The 25895-nt window shown below is 40.0% G+C and overlaps 1 protein-coding gene across 2 annotated transcripts in view; it reads left to right on the forward strand.

Annotated features, from left to right (window-relative positions):
* Window positions 1-25895, forward strand: part of tshz2 (teashirt zinc finger homeobox 2) — a 404252-nt gene that overhangs the window by 156880 nt on the left and 221477 nt on the right. Inside the window, exon 1 of one of the 2 annotated variants that reach the window (XM_078418985.1) lies at window positions 9867-9959. The exons of the other annotated variant lie outside the window; for it this stretch is intronic. The gene's annotated coding sequence lies outside the window, so the exon portion shown is untranslated. Of the gene's footprint in view, window positions 1-9866; window positions 9960-25895 lie in introns of those variants that run through there. 2 annotated transcript variants of the gene reach the window in all.

The following is a 25895-nucleotide window of genomic DNA, read 5'->3' on the forward strand; positions in this document are numbered from 1 at the left end:
TCCCTCCCGAGTATTTTTTTATGTTCCATTCTTGGTCCTGAAAATTTCCCATTCTGGTCCAGCAACAGCTTTAGTGGACCAAATATATTAACCACCATTGCTTCATCTATCCCAGCAAATCTCTCACTCAGAATTGGTCCATTTTCTGCTGAGTGCATATCTGCCGTTACTCATCTACTGAACAGCCTTTTAAGCCTATTTTTTCAGTTCACTTTGGCCAACCTTTACTTCATAATCTTGTTATTGCCCTTACGATGGCATTTGAGCATTTGACGGAAATTGGGCCTGTACCCGCTGGAGTTTAGAAGAATGAGGGGAGGGGGGACCCCATTGAAACGTACCCAAAAGTGAAAGGCTTGGATAGAGTGGATGTGGAGTGGATGTTTCCACTAGTGGGAGAATCTAGGAGTAGAGGTCATAGCCTCAGAATGAAAGGACGTTCCTTTAGGAAGATGAGGAGGAATTTATTTAGTCAGAGGGTGGTGAATTTGTGGAATTCATTGCCACTGAAGGCTGTGAAGGCCAAGTCAATGGTTATTTTTAAGGCAGAAATAGATAGATTCTTGATTAGTACAGATGTCAGGGGTTATGGGGTTCGGAGGGAGATATAGATCAGCCATCATTGAATGGCGGAGTAGACTTGATGGGCCGAATGGCTTAATTCTGCTCCTATCACTTATGACATTTAAGTTGAGGGCACTGGTTATGGACCTGAGGTGTTTACCCTCAAACTTCATTTGGTATTCTTCCATGCTGTGATGGAGTTAAAGTTGCTTAATCCCAACTAATTGTGAATTAAGACATAACAAAAAGAAAAGTAAATGTCTTAAATTCTGCTTAACTATGTTGACGCTATCCTTTCCCATTAAAACTTGTTAGTTTGTTTTAGGCAATTCTAAAGAGAGAATAGTCCAGAAATGATTCACCTTTCATTATTGTGCGTTTTGTGGTGAGTTATCTCCCAAAGTGGGTTCAGCTAAAAATTGTCTGCAAGCTATTGTTCCTACTTTCTACTTTGATCTTTGTCACTGGTCCAAAGACTTGATTTATAATAACTATCAATCTTTCAGAGTCATTCATCAAGGTCCTGTTTCAATTCAATGGCTCTTTGTTTTGTATTACACAGAAAAGCTGTCATTCATTGCATGCAAATGATGTTTGTCCATTTTGCTTCTTTTCAGCAAAGCACAACCACTAAAGGATAGCTTTAAACTAGAAGGATTGTTTGCCACAGTAAATACAAATCTTTTTTATACATATCATCATCTTGATCAGAGCAACCAAAACAAATAATCTCATGTACACTTGATCTTGAGAATTGGCCTGTGCAGAATAACAGCATTCTCCATTATTGTCCCTTCTCGTCTTTAAAAAATGTAATGCAGTCTCAATAGCACTGAAATCTGACGGTGCAAAACTGGAAAAGCTGGCGTAATGCAAGTAAAGATTTGTATCAAAAATGTTGCTGAGCAAGTTTGCACTTTGGAGAATTAACACCAGTTACGGTAGCGCAGCGGTAGAGTTGCTGCTTTACAGCGAATGCAGCGCCGGAGACACAGGTTCGATCCTGACTACGGGTGCTGCACTGTAAGGAGTTTGTACGTTCTCCCCGTGACCTGCGTGGGTTTTCTCCGAGATCTTCGGTTTCCTCCCACACTCCAAAGACGTACAGGTATGTAGGTTAATTGGCTGGGTAAATGTAAAAATTGTCCCTAGTGGGTGTAGGATAGTGTTAATGTACGGGGATCACTGGGCGGCACGGACTTGGAGGGCCGAAAAGGCCTGTTTCCGGCTGTAGATATATGATATGATGATATGATATGATATGATAATAGTGAATGGCACTTTTGATAAAGGATTTTGTCACATTGGCCACTGTTCTTCTAGTTCTATCACATCCAAATGACATCAGCAATATTGTAACACCAGAATTTGTCTCAAGCAAGATTTCCAACTACCCTGCTACGGTTTCCTCGCACATCCCAAAGATGTGTGGGATTGTGGATTAAAGGGTCTCTGTAAAATTGACCCTAATGTGTAGGGAGTGGATGATGAATTGGAATGACATGGAGCTGGTGTGAATGGGTGATTGATGGTCAGCGTGGACTTGGTGGGCCGAAGGGCCTGCATCCATGCTGCATCTCTAAACTGAAACCAAACTAAAGATCTCAAAGGAGGAGGACCTGCTTGCAAGTTGGTAAGGACCTTGAAATCCATGTCAATGAATCCATGTAGGTCAAACTTCCTTTAAATGAGGACATCTTCATCTGTCTACTGCAGGCCTTTTTTTTTTGGTGTCAGCAGTCTGCATTGTTTGTGGTGTAATGGAATCTGAGATGCTTTCAAGAGAGAGCTGGATAGAGCTCTTAAGGATAGCGGAGTGAGGGGGTATGGGGAGAAGGCAGGAACGGGGTACTGATTGATAGTGATCAGCCATGATCGCATTGAATGGCGGTGCTGGCTCGAAGGGCTGAATGGCCTACTCCTGCACCTATTGTCTATTGTCTATTGTCTATTGTCTAACAAGCAGGTCCAAACTGTACTGGTTCACCTATTCTGATAGTTACATGGTCTCTTCTTGAATCGGAGATGCCAAAGTTTGACCTCCTTTGAATGTAGAAATTTAACAATTATCTGCATTGGGAGATAAGGAGATACCTTTGAGTTAGGTTTATACAAAACAATTCCATGAATAAAACAGACCATAAGGAAGGGGGCTAAAAAAAAGTCCACAATATTTCACTATTGTTGAATTTACAAAACAGAAATCCTGGCATTGGTAGGGTCATAAATAAATTTTAAAACTGTAAATGCAGGAAACACTGAGTAGGTCAAGCTACATCTCAGTGGAGAGAGAAACAATTTATATTTGGTGACTTTTCAACAAACTGATAACATGTTATGCTTCTCAGACATGGATCCCACATGATCTTCGCGTTATTGAAATAATGTTCACTTTCAGATGAGTGTATTTTATGAATTTTTTGGAACTTTAAATGATAGTTCTATAAAGGGCATAAAAGGATACAGTCCCATTGCAGGGTAATGGGCTCAGTGGAGAGGTTTGGCATGGGCGTGGTGGGCTAAAGGGCCTGTTTCTGTGCTGTATGACACTCTGATTCTTAAAGCATGAATGAGAATCCCAGAGTGACAACTTCAGCAAAAACAATTGTTTTCACTGTTCAGAAGTTGCCTGGCTACTTACTACCATGAACATAACTATCCTCAGTTATATTCCCATAGGAGTATTGCTATCTCATTGATGTCAAAGTGGAAACTATGGGAAGAGTTGATGGTACATTTTGTACATTGAAGAGGACAGGTCACAGTGTGTGAACTGAACCTTTGTAAAGATGTAACTGAATTTTAAAGTCACTACAGTGTTTTGGCCATACAGTCTCAGGCTGTAAATGAAGGTGCTGTACAGCATGTTTCATTCTAGATAGGCTGGGAGAATTATATTAGTTTGGTGCCATTTTTCTTGTGTGTTGTTTGAAGGCAAAAGTTATGAATTTCCTCAGAAAAGAGGAAAATATCATCTAAAGAGCAAAGTTAATTTTTAAAGCATCTTTGCCCTTTGTTTAAATTTTATAAACTGCAGTGGCGCAGCTTGTAGAGCTGCAGCCTCACGGTGCCAGAGACATGGGTTTGATGCTGACCTCAGGCGCAGTCAGTGTGGAGTTTGCACGATCTCCCTATGACTGTGTTAGTTTCCTCTGGGTGCTCTGGTTTCCTCCCACATTCCAAAGACTTGCAGGTTTGTAGGGTAATTGGCCTCTGTTAAAATCAAGAAAAGTTTCCCTTGGAGTGTAGGGAGTGGATGCGAAAGTGGAATAACATCGTTCTAGTGTGAATGGGTAATTGATGGTCAGTATGAACTCATTGGGCCGAAGGGCCTGTTTCCATGCTGTATCTCTAAACTGAACTAAATATTTTGAATTGTAAGCACTGCTGTGTTGTAGACAAAATATGGGTGGTGAATTTGTACACATCGTTATCTCGATAATTGTATGCAAGGTTAATGGTCAGTTCTGCATTGTTGTGCATTTAGACAAGACCCAGTGTCCAGGACAGAGTCAGAACTTGCTACAAGAAGAGAGCGAGCAAGCAGGACATTTCATGGCAACTTCAACAATGAGCGTTCTCTTAATTTTGGAGAGAAATGCTAGTTCGTGCGTGTGAAGCGATTACTTTCTCATTCTAAGATAAGACCATGCTTGCCATTGATGTTTAACTTTTTGTCGTTCCTTGATTCATTTTTGTTAACACATTTCAGTATATTTCCAAAAATATATGTACCTTTCAGGTGATTTTTCTATAATTTCAAGATTGAATATACTAGTGCTTGAATTGCATTGCTATTTGTTAAAGTTCATCCCGAGAACTATATCCTCCACCTGTGTATACATCCGCTTTCTTCGACAGTATCTTTCCAGTTTTTCGGATGGGACGGCTAATTTTGTGCTGGTTTGGTGCACATTTCTGGTGTTTGTGCAATCATGGGGAACTAGATTGAGAATGCCTCACCTCAGTTTACATATCCTTGGATATGATGAAGGGAGGAGTTTTCCATTGTACCAGACTGATTGCATTCCAATATACTGGACTGCCTTCAAATCCAAGTCCTAAATGATGGTGTTGAAAACCATTGTACTGTCCATCTAAATTTAAGGGATGTTTTAGAAGTGGGAGCAGTTGGGAATTGGACACATTTCACTGATGAGGCTCAAAGGAAAGTGTCTGTTAGGCACTATTGCAATACTCCCTAGCCTGTACTTTCCAATTATGAGGTGTCCCCCCCCCCACTTCAAACTAATTCCATGCAGCTACATTATATTACCAAAGAACCAATGGAAAGATATGGTGGGACAAGTTTAAAATGAAAAAGACTGACCCTAGTCAGAATGTGCACAAAATAACTATACGAGGAATCAATAACAGCTATTGAGTGTTCCAGTCCAGGAATCGTACGCCTGACATTAACAAATCACATCTGCTCAGTGAAATATTGTCAGCCAGTGTTTTAGAGTGAAGCCACTAAAACCAATTATTTTGTTAAGTAAATTTAATGGAATAATCATTTGATTCCTCTTTTTTTTTCATCCTTAATGTACTAATTATTTAATAATAAAGAAGCTTAAAAATCCTCTTGTAACTGAATCTCAAAGTATACCTATCCAAAGACTGCCACTGAATTTTGAAGTTGCATTCTATGCAGTGACATCCTGCTTTTGGGTGATTGCCCCAGATATTTGCAAGGCCCATGGTCCTAAATCTGCAAGGGAGCAAGGAAGAGTGAAGTAAAGATGTGTAGGAAGGAACTGCAGATACTGGTTTACACTGAAGATAGACACAAAAAGCTGAGGTAACACAGCGGGTCAGGGAGTATCTCTGGAGAAAAGGAATAGGTGACGTCACCAATTCCTTTTCTCCAGAGATGCTGCCTAACCTGCTGAGTTACTCCAGCATTTTGTGTCCATCTTCAGTGAAGTTAAGATGATGGGTGTGTAACATGTTGAGGTGGTTAGCTTCATGGACAGACTGAAAATCAGTGGAAGAGGCCCTGCGGAGATCTGGCACTCAAGTCAAGCCAAATTTATTGTCGTATGCATAAGTACGGTGAGGTACAGGTAGAATGAAAATCCTGCTTGCAGTAAGACATTGACTCGAACGACACACCAAAACCAAATCACGCACAAATTCTACCATGAAAAGAAAAGGACTACATAAAACAAAATAGCATGCAAAATACAATTAGAAAACAAGTCCATGGTAGTGCAAGTGGTGGTACATGGTGTTACATTGCTGAGATAGTATTATGGTTATGCAGGTTGATTCAAGAACTTGATGATTGTAGGAAAGTAATTGTACCTGTTCCCAGTGGTGTGGCATCATCAGAGTTGCCCACTGACATCAGCGAGAAGAGGCCTTAGCCTAGATTGGGGGGGGGGGGGGGGGGGGCGTGGCATCCTTGAAGATAGATGCTGCCATCTTGAAGCAGCACCTTGGTCGATACCTTGGATGGTGGGGAGAGCTGTGTCTGTTAAGGAACAGGCTTCGCTCACCACTCTGCAGCCTCTGGTGTTGCTGCACATTGGATTTGCTGTACCAGGCCTTAACCACCAGGGTACTTTCTACAATGCATCTGCGGAAGTTTGCTAGAGTATTCGGTGATATCCGGAATCTCTTTACACTTCAAAGAAAGTAGAGGCACTGGCGTGCCCTTTTCATGATTACGTTCATGTACCGACTTCCCAGAGAGAACTGGAAAGGGGAGAACATCAGAGGAGGGGGTGGGGGGGGGGGGAGGGGAGGGGGGGGGGGAGAGGGAGTGGGGGGGGGGAATCCAAGGAGGAATAGAAGGGAGATTGAAGATTGCAGGTCATCAAGGTTAGATTGGCAGTAAAGTTACAAATTAAGATTGAATAAGAGGGAGTTACAAATTAAGGAGAACAATGAGCTTAAGGATGCATCAGGGAGACACCGCCTGCTTATGGGGAAGTTAATAAGGTGACTTGGTGAACAACATTTAGTGTAGTTTAGAGAAGCCCTTCAACCCACCGATTGATCCCATATACAAACATTATCCTACATACGAGGGACAATTCAAAATTTTACCAAAGTCAATTAGCCTACAAACCTGTACATCTTTGGGGTGTGGGAAGAAACCGGAGTACCTGGAGAAAACCCACACGGTCACAGGGAGCACTCCTTACAGTCACCGCCCATTGTCAGGATCAAAACTGAGTCTCTGACGCTGTAAGGCAGCAACTCTGCCACTGTGCCATCCACAAACTGTGGGTACCATCTGTCCCATAAGAAGTGCTGCAGAAGCATATAATCTAATTTGTCCATCCAGCAGACTTTGCCTCTCTTTAGTTTCCAAGCCCTGCCAAGTAGTGAATAAATGGTACTAGAGTAAGTAGTTTTAACCAAGTAGTTTTAAATCTGGAAGGGAGATACAAAGCCAATGAATAGCCCTTGTCCTATCGAGGGGCTCGTTAGTTCACCAATCTACTTGCCCCAACTTCATCTTTGTATCTTCAGTAATAGCAGCAGGTTTAAGGTGGTGCGGACTGGAATTTGGAATGATCAATCCATCAGAGTGAACCTCTCCCATTTTTGGAGGTTAGAATGACACCCCCATTTGTTCTAATTTAAACCTGCCTTGCTAGTTCCAATGATTCAGATGCATGTCAAATTTGCATGACACCCTTTGAAGAATGATATAATTTCCTTGTGCACTGGTCAGCACTCTCCCTTTGGCCAACGTCTCCAAAAGATTGATTAACTAGATGCTCATTTAATTACTTTATCATCGTACATACCAACAGTCACTGCATTAGGGTAATTCATTATGTATAAATCATTTTGAGCAGAAGGAGAAGGCACTAGATGGCTGACAGTTCACTTGTCTGAATACTTTTTTGCAGATTTAACAAATCAACTTAAATGTCTGTCCTGAATGTTATATTCAAAATCTCTTTTTGTTCTTGCTGTTATTTTACGTGATGTTCTCGGTGTAACGTCGATGAAAAAGGATGTAGCTCCTGCCGGTAAGAATCACCATTGTTCTCCCGTTCTTCACTGGCGTTATCAGCGGTTGCCAAAGTGAAAGAGATAAATTGTGATGCTCACCTTCTTGGTCAAGCTGATTTGTGCCAACTCCCAAGACTGAAGGCACAATCAATCGTAAAGCTTGGCTTGAGTCATACATCAGTTCACAACTGTCCAACTCCATGACGTGATGACAGACTAGTTCTTCCCAGAAACCAATACAGATAATATAGGCTTTGAGATAACTAAATCAAATAGGTCATCCTTTCTCTCCTGAGATGCTGCCTGACCTGCTGAGTTACTCCAGCATTTTGTGAATAAAAATCAAATAGGTCGGTAGTTTCAAATACTTGCCATGAGGTATCTGGGTTTCGATGGTGGATTTACTGCGTTTCCGAAGCTAGTTTTTGAAACATGACCTTTCTTTCACCTAACCTCACTTCTCATCATCCACTGCTGTCCCACTGCATCGAACAATAGACGTGTTTGAACACACTGCCTTTGAAAACAACGCCGTGGCTTGCTGGCATTCAAACTGTGCACACATTCATCAGAAATCCTCCTCTCCATCACTTCAGTGGGGTGCCAGCCATATGAAATAAAAAAAAGTGAAGAATTTCCGTCAAGTGTAAAGGATATCTGTACGCTCACATCCCACGTGTAACATCAATATCTACATTTTTTTTTCACTTCACATTAGAAACGTACTAAAAATGTAAACATTTATCGTGTTCTCCTGATCTTTACTTTATGAAGCTACAGTGGTTTTGAGAATGCTTCTCAAGCAAGCTCTTTCTTTTAAGAGACTGAGTAGTGTTTTTTTGCTGGATAAAAGACACTTTCACTCTAGTACCATTTATTCACTCCAATACATTACTTATAATGGGTATTTCTGAGGATTAAGAGCTGCAATGTTTCTGTTTTGTTGGCACTAAGACATGGTCGTGCACAGTATTTCCTATAAATTATTAGCACCATGACTACATTTGTTTAAAAAATTGAATTATTTTACTGTCTTCTGTTTTCAAAATTTGTTATAAATATGTTTCACAGAAATTACCATTTATTTTGTTCCCCTGCATCCATAATTTTAGTGCCTCTGACTACTATATAAATTTAAAGGATGGATTTTCCAATAGATTTTACATCTCTCATCTGCCAATATTTCTGTTTGTCTTTTATTCATTTTCCAGGATGCCAACTGTCCTTCCGCTTATCTGTATTTTTCTCATTTGGTAGTTATGTTTCAGAACTGTAAATTGTTATCTTTCTTTGGTCTTTTCCTTTTGTGCAGTTTTTACACACTCTCTCATCATTCATCTTGATAAGCCTCCAACTGTAAAGTCTTAACATGGGATTTACACAATTGCATGAAGAAAAAGCCGGAGTATAAATGGTTCCACTCCTTCCACTGCACAGAATGCAGCTGGCCTCAATCTACTTGACATGACAGCATCTTATATCAAATGATGAAACGTAATCTCCAAATGAAAATAATGCAGCTCATTATGTGGCAAAACATCATTTAATACTAAGACAAAAGCAAGCTATTTAACAGAAACCTAGAGAACAGCAGCATATCCTTCGCACTTCAAGAGTTAATTGATCACAGCCATTCTGGAGAGGCTAACGTGTCAGTTTAACCTTCTGCCTGATACGGTGAATGCTTTTTAAGTGGTGGGAACAGCAGCTTTTTGTACAGAACATGAAGTGCTGAGAAATGTTTCTTGTAATGCATTATTAAGGATGTGTTAAGGTTGTTTGAGCGGAGACACTATGGAACAAAGTAATGCGGTTGTAAAAATGATAAACAAGAATTCAGGCTGTATAATTTTGTGCAAAGCAAACTGAATGTGGCTCAGGGCAGTGTGGTAATTGGATAAAATGCTTCAGCTAAAATCTGCAGAGTTCATTTTCATTCCAGTGCATTTGAGACAGGCATGCCACAATATTTTGTTAGTTCAATACAGAAAATGGTTTGGCAGGAAATATTCAATGAGTAACTTGGACTGCTGAGCTTATGCACTGGTAAGTTAAGTATAGGAGGCCTGTGACAATGACACTGTGCAATAATATTTGGTATCAACAGGATTTGAGACACAGTAAGCTACCACACGGTATGCTCAATTTAATAAAGAAAAAAAATCATTCATCTGTTTGGCTGCTTCCTCTAAAGGGAGCATTTTCTCAATGCATTCACCATGTGTTGTGCAATGATTGCATAAACGGAATATTTCATGCACCATGGGCATGTTCCCTCCAGACAGTTATTGAGAATTGAGGTTCTTGTCGATCTCTGAAATCGAACAGCACAGCCTATAATTTCGGACCTTTGATGGAGCATTCTTGTGATCATTGAAGAGGGAATCATGATCTCTCAAAAATCAACGTGACGTGCAATTGTGAGTAATGGCAGATGTGACCACTCACAACGCCTTCTTTCGGTTCTTTTTAAGGAAACATATTTACATATGTTAAAAGCAGCATGTCCACTGTGAAACTGAATAGATGTTGGAGCAACTTCATTAAACTGTATCTTCAGTGATCTTCCCATTGTGACCATAGAACGCTAGTTAAACTTACCCTGCCAATCTATGTATCTCCTCCAAAGTGGTCACCCTGATTGCTATTATCAATGCTGTTAACATAATATATCACAAAATTAAGTCAATAGGAATCAAATAAACAATCAATAAAACTCATTGCATTAATCACTTCTTTCCAGGTAGTATATGGAGGCAAACCTTAGATCAAACAACTTCAAATGAATCCAGTTAAGATGTAACTGACACTTATTATTAATGCAATCCAGTTATAATTAAGTAGTGTCAGTAATTCTTGCTGATTTCTCTCACTTATATTTTTGTGACCAGGGTGGGTTTTCTCCAGGTGCTCCGGTTTCCTTCCACATTCCAAAGATGTACAGGTTTGTAGGTTAATTGCCTAGGTTCAATTGTAAATTGTCCCTAGTGTGTAGGATAGTGTGAGTGTGCGGGGATCACTGGTCGGCATGGACTCGGTGGGCTGAAGAGCCTGTTTCCATTCTGTTTTTCTAAACTAAACTAGCCTAGACTAGACTAGATCCTGTGCAAATACAATAACATTTCCTTCCTCCTTTATTTAAATCCTTTTGTAATTAAGGCTGATGTACCATTTTCTCACTTAGCCTATTGCTGTTTCTGCACATTGGTCTTCAGCAAGGTGTAAGCACACCAAAGTCCCTTTGAACATCAACATTATCCAACTCTCAACAATTAACATGCATTCCATTATTGTGTTATATGCAACAAGGAAATAATGCCAGATTTGTCCTCACATATTCCATCTCCCATGTTCTTAACCACATTCAGTTTGTCCATATATTTACATCCGCCTCAATACGCACGCTTCCACCTAGTTTAGTATCATCATCAGATTATGAAAGATGGGTTCAGGTACTGGTTCCTGTGGTACCTCATTCGGTTGAGCTCCTATTTATTCCCAGTCTTTGCTCTGCATCTGATAACCAATACACAATGTTTGTCAGCATCTACCCCAAGTTCCATGTGCGCCTTGATGACCAACCTCCTGTGCAGGTCCTTATCAAATACCTTTTGAAAATCCAAGTGCACCACATCTATTGGCTTGCCCCTTATCTATTCTGCTTAATACCTCCTCAAAGAACATGATTTTAATTTCACTACCCGATGTTGACTCTGCACAATCTTGTTATTTATTAAGATCTTCATTATTGATTACAGCATTTCTGTTGGGTAACAGGTCAGTAGTTTCATGTGTTTTCTCTCTCTTTTACTGAAAAGATGGATCACAGTTCTAATCCACAGGAACAATTTCAGAATCCATAAACATTTCAAAGAGGACACTATCTCAACAAACTCTGGAACTAGGATTTTAGGCATTTATCCACTTTAAAACTGCCCAACTTCTTGAGTATATTTTTGATTGATACTAATTCCTTCATTTCTTCTTCTGGCTATTCCCCTGGTTCACTCAGATGTTTTTGTGTGTTCTTCTCCAAAGGCAGACGTGGAGTAATTATTTAATTTCTCTGCCATTTTACGAGAAAGAGAAGTTTCATTGTTGTAATTTTCAATGATTCTTCACCAACATCAGAGGTGACATCAAGGTGTGAAAGGTGGTTTCTTCTTATATTTCTAAATACCTGTGGGACAACTTTTTCACACAGACGGTGATGGGTATAAGGAACGAGCTGCCAGGGGAGGTAGTTAAGGCAGGTACTATAACAACATTTAAAAGACACTTGGACAGATACACGGACAAGAAAGATTTAAAGGTTTACATGGATATGTGCCTAGCATGGGCAGGTGGAACTAGTGTAGATGGGGCATATTGGTCTGTATGGATAAGTTGGGATGAAGGATCTGTTTCCATACTGTATGACTATGTCCTCTACCTGTAGACTGAAGCAAGTACATTTCCTTTAGAGGTTGGGCTCCATGCAAAATTGGGAGTCAAACTAGCTGAAATACATCTGATATTTTAAGAGCACCTGTGCTTAATGACTCATCCATTTGATTGATGCACTATTTGTGTATTTTGCATTGATTTTTGGTTTGAGGTCATTTGGAGGATGTTCCAAGAATAGGATATCGGGACAGTGTCCAAGTGTTTCCATCTTTGTTTTCTAGACAAGGGAGTTGGCACTCTTGCAAGAGGCCCAATGATGCCATTGGATGTGGGGCCTCCCTGCTGCACATGTCTAGCCAAATATTCAGTGGAGGAATAGATTGCTTGCAAAACCACCACTGGGAAAATCCCTGTCAGGGCCTTTAAGACCTTAACTGATAGAATGAGCTGGGGTGAAAATCCAAAATAAGGGGCCAAGAGTATCACAGGTTTAAGCCATGCACTTGTAATGTATCTCTGTCTCGGAGGACATTTCCAGATCAATCATTAATTCTAAGAGATTCCCGATTTACCCGGCTCCAACTGATTTGGAGTAAATAAAGAATTTACTGCATAGTATTTTTCAAAACAATTACTCTGCTCATTTTTTATTATGATTATCTGTAGTTTTAAGTACTTTGGTGATTTAGAATTGCTAACTATGGTAGAGACAGGTGTAAATGGTGACCTATGATCAGGAGATTAAATTGCAAGAGATAATTCATCTCAGATTCACTCTATTGCTGCAGTCTGGGCAAAAACCTCTCTCTGTGCCATTGATTAACTACACTCAGGAAATCTGTTCCTACTCATTGATAAATGTGAGGAGGAAAACTGTTCCATTGAGATTGCACTTGGTTCTAATTGGGATGACCTGAAGTGAATGTGATTCTTCGCACTTTTCCATTCGCATCTGTCCTCTTTCAGTTCATACACCAGACGTCAGCACAAAATCAGTGGCATTGTTTCAATGTGTCTCCACAGTGACAGCGGTGACTTTGTGTGATAAAACTACATCAAAACCCTTGGGTATTGCTTCCAAATTTATATTCTTTTTTTTAAAAATTGAAGCCGAACACATTAATCCTATTTGCCCAACGATGTCAATTTATGTCCAATCTATTGTTGGTATCTAAGTTTAGCATTTCCACATACGAGTGCTCAAATATTTTGATGCAAAATCGTGCAGAAATGATAACAGGATGCTGGAACAAGGCACCTAGTTGGCACAGTGAATATACCATGCACTGCTGAATACAGTAACGAGAACTATATTCATAATACAGAAATGCATTGTAAAGGGATAATTTTAAAGTTACCTTCATGCCAATTGCTGCACTGTTAAATATACTGTTTGATAAACATTAACTCAGATTCAAGTGGCTAAAATATTCACCACACCTGGATTGAATTGACATTGTCGTCCCGGGAAGGATAGAGAAATGTCATTGTATAGAAGCAGTAGGGGTGAAGGCATATTATTGCCTCAAACAGAGGAAACGGGTATCTACACTGCATTTAATCTTTGATTTCCTGATGCCAGTGCATTTGGAAATAAAATATCTGCAAAGCATATCATTCCCCAGTTCTATCATGTAGTACTCGGCGAGCATAGATCACATCCACAAATTAAACTTTAAGCACGATGCAGGAATTTAGTAGTTGCACATTAGCCAATAAACATTAAAAATATTTTTTGAATATAGAATATATTTGAATATAGAAACAGATAACCAGGTAACTAGGTCAGCTCAAAGATTACATCCAATGGATGTTACATCAGCATAAAATGTTTCCTTGACAAGGTTATCGTGTCCTCTGAAATGGTGAGGGGATGAATTTTCCTTCTGATCCCATTAAAAAGTGTAATCTAAAGGCCACAATTTATTTCATATACCACTTCTCTTTTATTAAGAAGCACATTGTGGAAAAAAACAGATCACCCCTCAAAGCCGGACACTAATTTCAGAGCTGAAGAATGGAAAAGCTGGATGTCTTGCCAAACTATTGCTAAATGTAAATTATCCTTCCCTCAGCCAGGGGATCCTCTGCAGACAGAGGATAAAACCCATGATGTCAGTGGGCTCATATGTATGACTTACTATGGCTACGTCCGGTAGTCAAGGCGTTTCCTTTGATTTACCTGACTTCAGAGGTGCAGTATCCTAATTTAAATTGCATTGCAGTGTTATTGAGGCATCCGGTGCACTGGTTAAATTGAGTCATTGAGTCAAACAAGACAGAAACTGCTTTCCAGCTTAATGACAACCTTCCTAAAGTACGGAGAGCAAAACAGAACATGATACTCAAAATGCGGCCCCAACAACATCTTGTACAGTTGTAACATAACGTCCCGAGTTATATACATTACTCTTCAGGATGAGACCCAATGTATCAAAAGCCTTCTTTATCACTCTATCTATCTCGGGCACCACTTTCAGGAAACTATGTACCTTTATTCACAGACCCCCCCATCCACCCCAACCCACCCTCTCCCTTCCCCCTCAATTCCACAATACACCGCAAGGTATACCATTGTTCCTGGCCTTGTTTGACTTCTCAAAATGCAATTCCTTGCACTTATCTGCATTAAACTCCATTAGCCATTCCTCAGACCACTTGCCCAGCTGATCAAGGTCTGCTGTAATATATGGCAGAAGAAAAGATGTAGACTGAGATGAGTATTCCTTGAAATGTTTCTGAGCTTCTGGAGGTGTATTGGTACATTTAGTTCTACAACAATACCTTAGACTCCCAAATTGTGCTCCTTCTTTCGGTCCCAAAGATTTGCATGCATCCCACCTCCTCCAACCCACATATCTGTCAATTCTACTTCCCTTCCTGGGTACTGTTTCACCAGACAAGCTAGATGCAGGAAAAATGTACCCAATGTTGGGGGAGTCCAGAACCAGGGGACACAGTCTAAGAATAAAAGGGAGGACATTTAAAACTGAGGTGAGAAGAAACTTTTTCACCCAGAGAGTTATGAATTTGTGGAATTCTCTGCCACAGAAGCCAGTGGAGGCCAATTCACTGTATGAATTTAAAAGAGAGTTAGATATAGCTCTAGGGGCTAGTGGAATCAAGGGATATGGGGAGAAGGCAGGCACAGGTTACTGATTGTGGATGATCAGCCATGATCATAATGAATGACGGTGCTGGCTCGAAGGGCCAAATGTCCTCCTCCTGCACCTATTTTCTATGTTTCTATGTTTCATTCGTAGCTAATTGCAATCATAATATGCCATCGATATTGGCATCTGTCCACCAGTATTGACATTCCTTTGCTTTGGGTGGGACAACAGTTAACTCCATGGAACTGAAACATAAAGAGCTCATACCACTGGGGCGGCATGATGGCACAGCGGTAGAGTTGCTGCTTTAAAGCACCAGAGACCCGGGTTTGATCCTGACTGCGGGTGCTGTCTCTACGAAATGTGGTTGTTCTTCCCGTGACCACGTGGGTTTTCGCTAGGTGCTCTGGTTTCCTCCCACACTCTAAAGTACAGGTTTGTTGGTTAATTGGCTTCTGTAAATTGGCCCTACTGTGTACGTTAGTGGTTGTGTATGGGGACCGCTGGCCAGTGTGGACACGGTGGGCCAAAGGGCCTGTTTCTGTGCTGTATCTCTCAACTAAGCTAAACTAAACACTGAATTCCATCTTGTAAAATTGCCTTTGTAAGCATATTTTAAAAACCTGTAAATCGTACAAGGAATGAAAGATACAGGGGAATTATGAGTTATGTAGTTACATTAAAGTGAATGAAACATATTTATTGAGCAACATATACTTACACATTTTTAATATTTTTCTGACAAATTATACAAGAGTCTTGTGTAAATCTTATCATCAGGAATCCTTGAAAGATATTTTTCCAGTAAAAGATATACACCCACTGTGCTCTTCAATTGTTGTGTCACTAAGACAACCAATACAATTATGTCCTCACGAATATAATACAGGCTGCTTGAACATAATACCCTTTCCTCAATTCAGAAGAGGCTGAGTATAATTATTCTGGTTCAGAACATGAGAAAAAAAAAGATTACAATCACTCCTTCTAGGTTCCCTCAGCAGTGTGATTGTGCAAAGCATGTGGTATCTCACTCACACTTCCTTACTACTTTCAGAAATTGTACATTAAAATCGGAGCTGTCGTAATTTTATTTGTTGGAGGACATGTACTCACACCGTGGCGCCCAGACATCACTTTGTGTTGCACTCTATGCAAATTGAGTGTTTTGTGTGCCAGCGGCGTGGAACCAATGGGTTACATTTTTACGTTGCGTTTAATAGAGATGCATCTTTATACAGCCAACCAACCTTGCATATAATCTCCGCTTAGACTCGGTGTTGAGTTTTCGTCGAATTTGCGTCAGTGTTTTTGGTCTTGCATGATTGATGATGCAGGTACTCCCTGTTGCTGACCCAAATGCTGAGAGTGTGAGGTACCAGGATACAGACAAATTCAATAACACTAGGGGAGCCACTTCCAGCTGAGGAGGAAGACAGCCCAGATGTATATAAAAGAAAGCCTAGTGTTCTGCCCAGGCTATCTTTCACCAGTTAGTATGACCCATGTACTTAAACATCTCAACTTGCTACCAATAGGGATCAGACACTTTGATGTATCCCTTGTCTCCTGTTTGAATTAAAGATGAATGTTAATAGCTAAGAGAAGGAAATGTGGATTTTTTTTAATTTTTAGAATAGGTGAATAAATAAACTTACAGAGTTGTCAATTAATCAGTTTTTGTAATTCAATGCAAACATTTGAAATCCCTTTCTGGTATTTTTTTTAATGAATTGCCTATTCTAAGAAGTTTTAACCATTGGAAGATAGCCCAACAGGGGTTTGTGTAGAGTAACTAATACACAATAAGTTTATTTCCATCTTGATGATGGTCATAAATGTAAGAGCTATTTTGAAGAAGACCCAACAGTCTTCTTATTTGCAGAAACAAAGAACTATAAATGGCCGTTTTATGAAAAAAAAGGCACAAAGTGCTGGAGTAACTCAGTAGGTCAGGCAACATCTCTGGAGAACATGGATGAGTGACATTTCGGGTCGGGACCCTCATTTCACAATTGTTACGATCTTCTGTACATAAGATCATGTTAATTCTACCTGTGGTACTGGAGAGCTGCATTAGATTGGAAGTTCAAAAACATGGGAAAACTGCAAGGGAACACATATCAAGTGACTATGGAGGCAAGGGGAAGGGATTTTTTGATGCGCACCTTATGCTAGGAATCTTACATGAAAACATTGGACATCAGGGTCTTTGGTCATATATACTTTAAAATGTAATTTCTTACAAGCCCGGAGTTTTAGAAGAGGAACTGCCTCTTATGCTAGAAACCCTTGGTGGAACTCCAAAACCAAGAATTATGGATTATAAGCAGGATTGAGCATTCCAGATCTCTGGCCAATCGGACATCTGAGAGACACTTCTCTAGTGACACCTAGAGTAAGCATAAGAATAGTCAGGCCAAATCTACCCTGCCCTCCAAGAAAAGGAAATCAAGCTTACCTCTAATATTTAGAGAGCTCTGGTCCAAAAGTTAAGATTGCAGTTTAGGTATGGACTACCCCTACAATGTAATGTGGAGCAAGCTTCCATTCCTCCATTTTTGCATTGATGTTTTATGCAGTTTCTTAATCACTTTTGTACACTTCAATCAGATATGTTTTGTGCAGCTATCATCATCACTGGTATGAGCCCATTTACCAGCCTCAGTACCAGTGTGCATCACATACATGGAGGATAGTGATATAAATACACCTTAAACATTGAAGCATTTCATTGATTTTCAGCTTCAGATCAATGAGGATGAATATGACATATGCACTATCTAGTAGAATTTCTAAGCTATTGAGTGTAAGAATTAAAATTTCTGCAGTCACTGCTGAAACCATCAAAGATATAACAATATTTAATAGACAATAGACAATAGGTGCAGGAGTAGGCCATTCGGCCCTTTGAGCCAGCATCACCATTCAATGTGATCATGGCTGATCATTCTCAATCAGTACCCCGTTCCAGTTTTCTCCCCATAGCCCCTGACTCCGCTATCCTTAAGAGCTCTATCTAGTTCTCTCTTGAATGCATTCAGAGACTTGGCCTCCACTGCCTTCTGAGGCAGTGAATTCCACAGATTTACAACTCTCTGACTGAAAAAGTTTTTCCTCATCTCCGTTCTAAATGGCCTACCCCTTATTCTTAAATTTCCAGGATGTTCTCAGCCCTTGACTACTAAATATATGCTGTAACCTAAATGAAAGATCTCTCCTGACTTGCTAATTGACTTGAGCCAAGTTGATTGAACGGATGGGTATATCTGTTGCTGAAGTTTAATGTGTTAAATGACAGAAATAATCAGATTTTGTAGAAACCAAGCTAAAACACACTAGGCAGTTCTGCTTTTCAACAGATATTGAACCAATGTAGGTTTATTCGATTTTTAAGCGGAGAAATAGTACCGCTACTTCTGTAGGTACAGAAATACACCAGAGAACCTCAGGCTCTATGGATTTTGGTTGCCTAACTTGGAGGCCTGAATGTGCAAGCTACGACTTTTCAGGTTTACTACATGGGATCACTCCGAAAGCTTATTTTGTTGGTCGAAATGCCAAAAGACAATGGCAGGGTGCAGGGGTTACTTGAACCTCTTGAGCACACTTTCCTGGTTGTCATGCAATGTGCATCATTAATTGTAGCCATGGAGATTGCAGACTTGGCCTTTCACCACTCCCAGTTGTATGGATAAAATATATCTGTGCCCCTGGTTGAAGAGAAGGAATAAAATAGATGATGTGGTAATTTTTCTATTATGAAATAAAAATGTGTGCATTTTAATTTTACAGAATAAGTAGCCTACAGTATAAAATATTCAGTAGTCAGAAGAAACTTAATTGTTTTGTTTGTTTCTCCACCCAGAAGGTGCCTGTTTCAAATATTCTGGTCGATTCTAGTTTATCAAATCTCCCCCCTTAACTCTTTTCGCAATAGCACATGTTAGTACCAGGGGCTGCTATTTAAAACTAATTACACAAGTACAGATCAGTAAATATTTGAGTCAATCAAGCTGCCAACTTCAGAGGGAACTTTGTGACAGAAAAAACTAATTACCAAAGGTGAAAAAGTAGGGGTTAGGAAACTGTTGTGTGACAAAACTAAAGAACAAAAGTAATTAAAATACTCATTTGTAATTAAGTAGTAATTAAAATGTTACGTGTAACTCAGAGTGCCATTTTGAAGTTTAAATAATTTAAGATTATTGTTTAATATGGGTTTAGAAGCTCATTAAATCACCTTTCTTTTAATGAAGCAGCCAAAAAGAATGGCAGTGCAGACTCTGTCAAAAAAGCTAAATCTTTCCAGACTAAATTAAAAGAAAATGAGGAAGCCTAATGGCTTCTGTTTGGCAGCTTAAGCTTCTGTTTTTACTGTCACCTTCATTTTATTCATGGTTGTCACTGTTGGGTCATGCATTATTAATAATAATTTTAGGAACATTTAGCATAGATGCCAGTACAGTACCATGCTAGCTTTCGACACTAACCAACAGCATATTGTTACAATTGCTGGAAATGTTCTGAAAATGATTACACTAGATAACCACAGCTGGCCCAAATGTCCATGAAATCTGCTGTGCTTTATTTTTCTTCCACTTACTGCTACCGAGGTAACAGGTTTTTCCACATTGTACGCCATTTCTAGATAGGAATTTACGTACACCTTTCTGTTATATTAATCTGCAAATATGAGTTAAAAGACAAAATGCAAATATGAAACATGGCAGTTTAAAAAAAGCTGGGCTATACGCAGTAAATCGGTGAGTGACTATACAGAGTGCGATATCAGGTTTGTATTCTGTATTCACAATGGAAATACATGTTTGCCTCTGATGGTCCCATTATGTCGGCATTTTCACTTCCGATGGAGAGTCAGAACTGAAACAAGAACCTTCTTTCTATCAGCTCTGCGTGTAGGAATTTGCTATTACCTACATTTTCTGGCTATGATGTTTGCTAATTTTGCATATTTGTAGAGCTACAGTTTCTGACCCTGGATTTTCAATGTATTCAATGCATTATATCCTCTAGAAGAAAGGATATGGTGCAGTAGAGGAAAAATGATTAGGGAAAAATACATAGAAATCAATCCTGGGGATCTCTAAGGAGGGGTATGCCCCAAATTTAATCTTCTGCCTTCCTCTCTTCAGTGTGTGTCCATGCTTGCCGAAGGGTAGCAACAACTATCAATCTCATGTGATCTGAATTTGGCAGTTTTTGAGTTGGTTCATAATGAATAGAAATATGAACCGTTCCTGCTATCTTGTGGATTTGGAGGTGCCTGTTGCCTTCAAAAGTGATAGTTAACTTAACCAAAGGAACAAAATATTCCACTCCACACACACAATACCTCTTTCATGTCGCAGCATAGATTGGCTGTCACATTAGAAGCTGATATGCAATTTTAACACGGGGCCAGGAATTTAAAATGCTCAATTAAAAAAAACAGTGATTGCCCTACAAGCTCCTGAAAAATATACTGATAGGGAACAATGTTGGTTGTTGGCTTTTATTTCCTGCCAAGCTCATGTTGAATTTGTGTATTCCCTGCTAGTATCATGATTAGTATGTGTGGATTTCTCAGTGGGTGTGAAAGATTCACACTGGCAGTCCAATTACAGGTGCATATCTTAATGGATGTGTGTCTGTCCTGAAGGATACTGTAATATTACCTCTTCCACACCACACATAGATATAGATATCTAAAAGATCTTTGGAATCTGATGGAGCTTCTGACTTTTGAGAGGATCTGTGATAAATTCCTCTCAAATTTGGCTACCCTCAGAATTTCATCTCTGATGTATGATCATGTGCTATATGATCATAAGATCATAACAGATAGGAGTGGAATTAAGCCTGTCGGCCTGATATCATGCAGGTTATGATTTTAACCAAGGGGCTACAACAGACCCAATTTGCAGTGAAAGCGAGCACCAAGCAAGGCTGTGTCGTCACTCTTAACACTTTCCTCGGTATCTTGGTACTGTGATTTATCTCCAATCAGCTTTCCACTGGAGTCAAACTAATCCAGGAAAATTGAGAAACTGTTGAGCCTACATCATGGTTACTCCATCCTCATTAGTTAAGTTGCACTGCATAGGTGGTCCACGGACATGGGCCATTCGTAGGGCACTAAAATGTACTAGGGAGTGGGCGTTAAACTAAGCATCTGCAATATATACTTCTTTCAAACTGCCCCATTGCACAATAGTGACCCTGAGCAAGTCTCTGGAAATTGAGAATCTGTGCTTGGGTTGATGATCTAGATGCTATGGAAGCAACAGTTTAATCATTGGGAAAAGGGTGAGAACATGCATAATGTTTTGGGACTGAGTAATGTTTATAAATGGGCCTGGTGGACAGGTTTTGTCTTCCGATTGTAAATGTTTGACAAATCATCAACACTACATATAACGGTAGCGCAGTGGTAGAGTTGCTGCTTTACAGCGAATGCAGCGCCGGAGACTCAGGTTCGATCCTGACTACGGGTGCTGCACTGTAAGGAGTTTGTACGTTCTCCCCGTGACCTGCGTGGGTTTTCTCCGAGATCTTCGGTTTCCTCCCACACTCCAAAGACGTACAGGTATGTAGGTTAATTGGCTGGGTAAATGTAAAAAATTGTCCCTAGTGGGTGTAGGATAGTGTTAATGTACGGGGATCACTGGGCGGCACGGACTTGGAGGGCCGAAAAGGCCTGTTTCCGGCTGTATATATATGATATGATATGATATGATAAAAGAACTTGGGCATTCCCATTTGCTCTTGCTGGGACCTCTTCGTGCAAATCACTTCAATCTTTTATTCGCTGCAGGAAGAGATTCACCTGCCGTAAGCTTGACTATAACTGGGCACATACAGTTTCCAGACCAACTCTGACATCGACTTAAATTGGATTAATGACCTTTACTGTTTAGCTGCTTTATATAGGAAAGGATTTATCTAACTCACATTTTGCTATCGTATATCACCCACAGTGACATCTCCTGTGATTTGTCAATTGAGTAAGTACTTCAATTAACATGGAAAGAAAAATTGTTACCAGCCAAAGGTTAGAAGTGCAGCTGGCTATTTGGCTAATGCAACCGTAAACACTGGGATAATGATCTCATAAGTAATTGTGGTCTATACATTATAGTACATGACTTTCTGTCCTAACTTGTTCTTTGTGCTTATCAGAACCTTGTTTAGGTTTGCATCTTGCAATTAGAGTTGAACTTCCATGAGTTTCACACCAGACCTGCCCAACATTGGACACCGGGCCAACAATCAAATGCATTGCAACAAATGTCTACAGCAGAATTCCAAAGCACTTTTACCACTTCATAATTCTTAGGTGTTTGGGTACAGGGAAGGGGGCAGAGATGGGGGGATGGAATAGGGTGGGCAAAGGGATGATGGAGTTAAGTCAGGTAGCAATCGAGATGGGGAGGATGGTGCTGGTGGAATTGGAAGCTTGTGGATCAGATCAGTGCACGGAGAGACAATCGGTGAATTGGGTGTAGGATCAGAGTCTCGTTTAGCTGCGAGGTGGATCAGGATAGTAGTTGATTGCAGTGTGGTGAAAATCAAGAGAAGTTGGTTGGGGTTCAAGGAAGATTCACTTCAAGGTTTTTTTTACATAAAGGATCCCTACCTGCCCCATGTCTGTCACCCTGGAGCAGGTCTTGCATGACTACTGAAGTCCTGCTTCTGCATGGGTGGCCCATGGACATGTAGACAATAGCCAATAGGTGCAGGAGTAGGCCATTCGGCCCTTCAAGCCAGCACCACCATTCAATGTTTTCATGGCTGATCATTCTCAATCAGTACCCCGTTCTTGCCTTCTCCCCATACCCCCTGACTCCGCTATCCTTAAGAGCTCTATCTAGCCCTCTCTTGAATGCATTCAGAGACTTGGCCTCCACTGCCTTCTGAGGCAGTGAATTCCACAGCTTATTTGTACTCTAAACCTAGAATAGCTGAAATACCATTTATTTTCCTATTTTGTGCCTCTCCATTTTTGTACTTTTGATATATGTAAGCAAGGTGACTTGTATGTGCATGTACAATTTCCTTTTTGAGAGTTGTAAAGAGCTCAATATGTGTGCATCAGAATGAGATGATTGACAAAAAAAAAATATTGTTTACTGTCCATTGTATTAGAGATTTGTATTGTAGTTCCAAAGTACTTGGATTTTTTTTTGTGTAAATGAAATATAGTTCATAGGTTCATAAGTGATAGGAGCATTCGACCAATCAAGTCTACACCTCTATTCAATCATGGCTGATTTATGTTTCCCACCCAACCCCATTTTCCTGCCTTCTCCCCATGACCCCTGACACCCATACTAATCAAGAATCTATCTATCTCTGCCTTAAAAATATCCATTGACTTGGCCATTGACTGTAGTGTAGGTTTTCCAACAAACCGTGTGCAGTGTTTGTGCACTGGCTGATTGAATATATGTTTTTGATAGATGAGCAATGCTGGATTTATGGATATTAATTTTTAATGCTGCTTAACTGATCCTCTGGGATCCGGCATCCATTTTCCTGGAAATCCAGAGAACTAACTCCTAGCATATATTATTTGGATTTATTTTTATGAAATCCTCAATATCACGGCTGTCAACCCACTCGACTAGAAAAGTACTCAATATTTTAAGGATGGAAATTGTGCAGAAGTTGGACAGAATTGTATCTCTGGATGGTGGACTGTGCGAATTGAGAGGCAATATCTTATTGACTAGAACATTTGGTTGTCATCAGTTGCCTAGATTGAGCTGGCATTTGTCAAACTATATGTACCACCCATTCCCTCCAATGTTTTGTTAATAATACCAGGATACCTCAGCAATAATGAATAAAGGTGCACCTGTGGCATGCAACTTGTTTCAGAGTAACATCATGGCAAGAGTTAACTCCAAACGAGATCTCTGTCCCTCTAACACCAAAATAAGTTCATTTCAATAAGATAATCGCTGCTAAAAACTTGACCATTTTGAGGGGCTTTTTAACTGTGGTGGGAAATCTTAGCGCTTTTGACTCTTTGACTTCAGGAGATTGGTATGATTTATGTTGAAGTGTGAATACAAAGATAACTTGGTCAATGCACCAGCAAACATAAAGGCAGTGGGGAAATTCCAGTTTTAATGCGTGTGTATTACTGACTCCAATATGTTTACTGGGTTCAGTTAACATGGAGGAGCAACGGTGCACTCCTTAATCTACCCATCACTGGGTCCAGATCTTTAAGAAAGTCGTGCAGCATGATTTCTCTTGGAACAGTTACTCACTGTGGAGTAACTTGAGAGACTGGGACTACTGTTGGAGAAAGAGAAGGAGTTTGCCTGTCGGAGCCCAGCCTGAGATCCCCGAACAGCGATCCAAGATATCTGCTCAGTGCTTGCTTTAGATTGGAATAATCTCATTTTCCTTCGACAATTTTTAAATTGAGATGAACCTTAATACAGATTGAAAAACACAGTCTTTGCTCTCTCATTGAATTAAGTTGACAATTGGTGGGATTTACTAATGTTATTCAGCTCATTCATTTGAGAATGATAAAAAAAAATCATGTTTGATTATGTATTTTTGGTCTTGCCTCATGTAATCTTTCAGAAATATGGAGGAGAGCACATGGAAAATCCCGAGATTCTCATGTCCTGGTCACTTAAAGGGTTTGGCCCTGTTATAGAATCATAGGAAGCTTAGAACAAAGATGTTAGCCATTTGGCCGACTGAACCTATTCTCGTGGAGAGCTACATTTCCTGGTCACAACATCTCGCTGTAGGTCAATGACTCTGCAGGTTGCAGCTGTTCAGAGGCACAACAGAAGATGTTTTGAATGTGATTGAGGGTGTCTGCCTCTCTCACCCCCTAGATGCCATGAGAACCATATGCCTATTACCCTCTAAATGAAAAGAATGCTCCTCTAATTTTTTGACTAATTATTTAAAATCTATGCTTCAAGACATCGAATTAACAAAATTTTACGATTTACCATCGCAGTATAATTAAACCCTTGGTCAGTAGGGGTCTGTTTACATGAGAATTCAGCCACACTTGAACAAAACGAATATTATCGTGGTTGGACACAAAATGCTGGAGTAACTCAGCGGGACCGGCAACATCTCTAGAGAGAAGGAATGGATGACGATTCGGGTTGAGACCCTTCTTCAGACTGATGAAGTCTAAAGAAGGGTCTCGATCCGAAACATCACCCATTCCTTCTCTCCAGAGCCTGTCCCGCTGAGTTACTCCAGCATTTTGTTTCTATCTTCGGTTTAAACCAGCATTTGCAGTTCCTCCCTACACAATTATCGTGGATGGTCTCAGTCAACTGTTTTTCTATCTGTATTAAGATGCATCTCAATTTCAAAATTGTCCATGGGCATAGGAAAATTAGATTACTCCAATCTAAAGCAAGCACTGATGCAGATATATTGGATGAAATTGTCTCCCCATATCTTGAAGGTTCAATGCAAAATGATCCACTCATTTGTTTTTCTAATAATCCTGCATGTCACCCATTTTTCGATGTCTTAATCTCTGGGATGAAGTTTTTAAGAATAATTTACAGCTTCTGGATTTGTGTTGTTAGTCAGGAGCAGCAACGATCATGGTCTGCTGACAAATGGCTTCCACTCAATAGCTAGATAACACTAAGCAGAGACCTGATTTTACTCTGCATTTTACTCTAAGGTTAGAAATGAATTATTATCAGAAGGTGACGTCAAAGGAAGGTTATGCATATTAGAGATCATTTTGCTCAACCCTGAGTGACTCTTCAAAGAAGAAACTAACAGTAATAACCAAGAGAAATCTGGTTAAATGCACATGTAAGACATGTGTCATATTCCAGTCCATAA

Source organism: Rhinoraja longicauda, chromosome 22 (assembly GCF_053455715.1).
Source record: "Rhinoraja longicauda isolate Sanriku21f chromosome 22, sRhiLon1.1, whole genome shotgun sequence".
Taxonomy (NCBI): domain Eukaryota; kingdom Metazoa; phylum Chordata; class Chondrichthyes; order Rajiformes; family Arhynchobatidae; genus Rhinoraja; species Rhinoraja longicauda.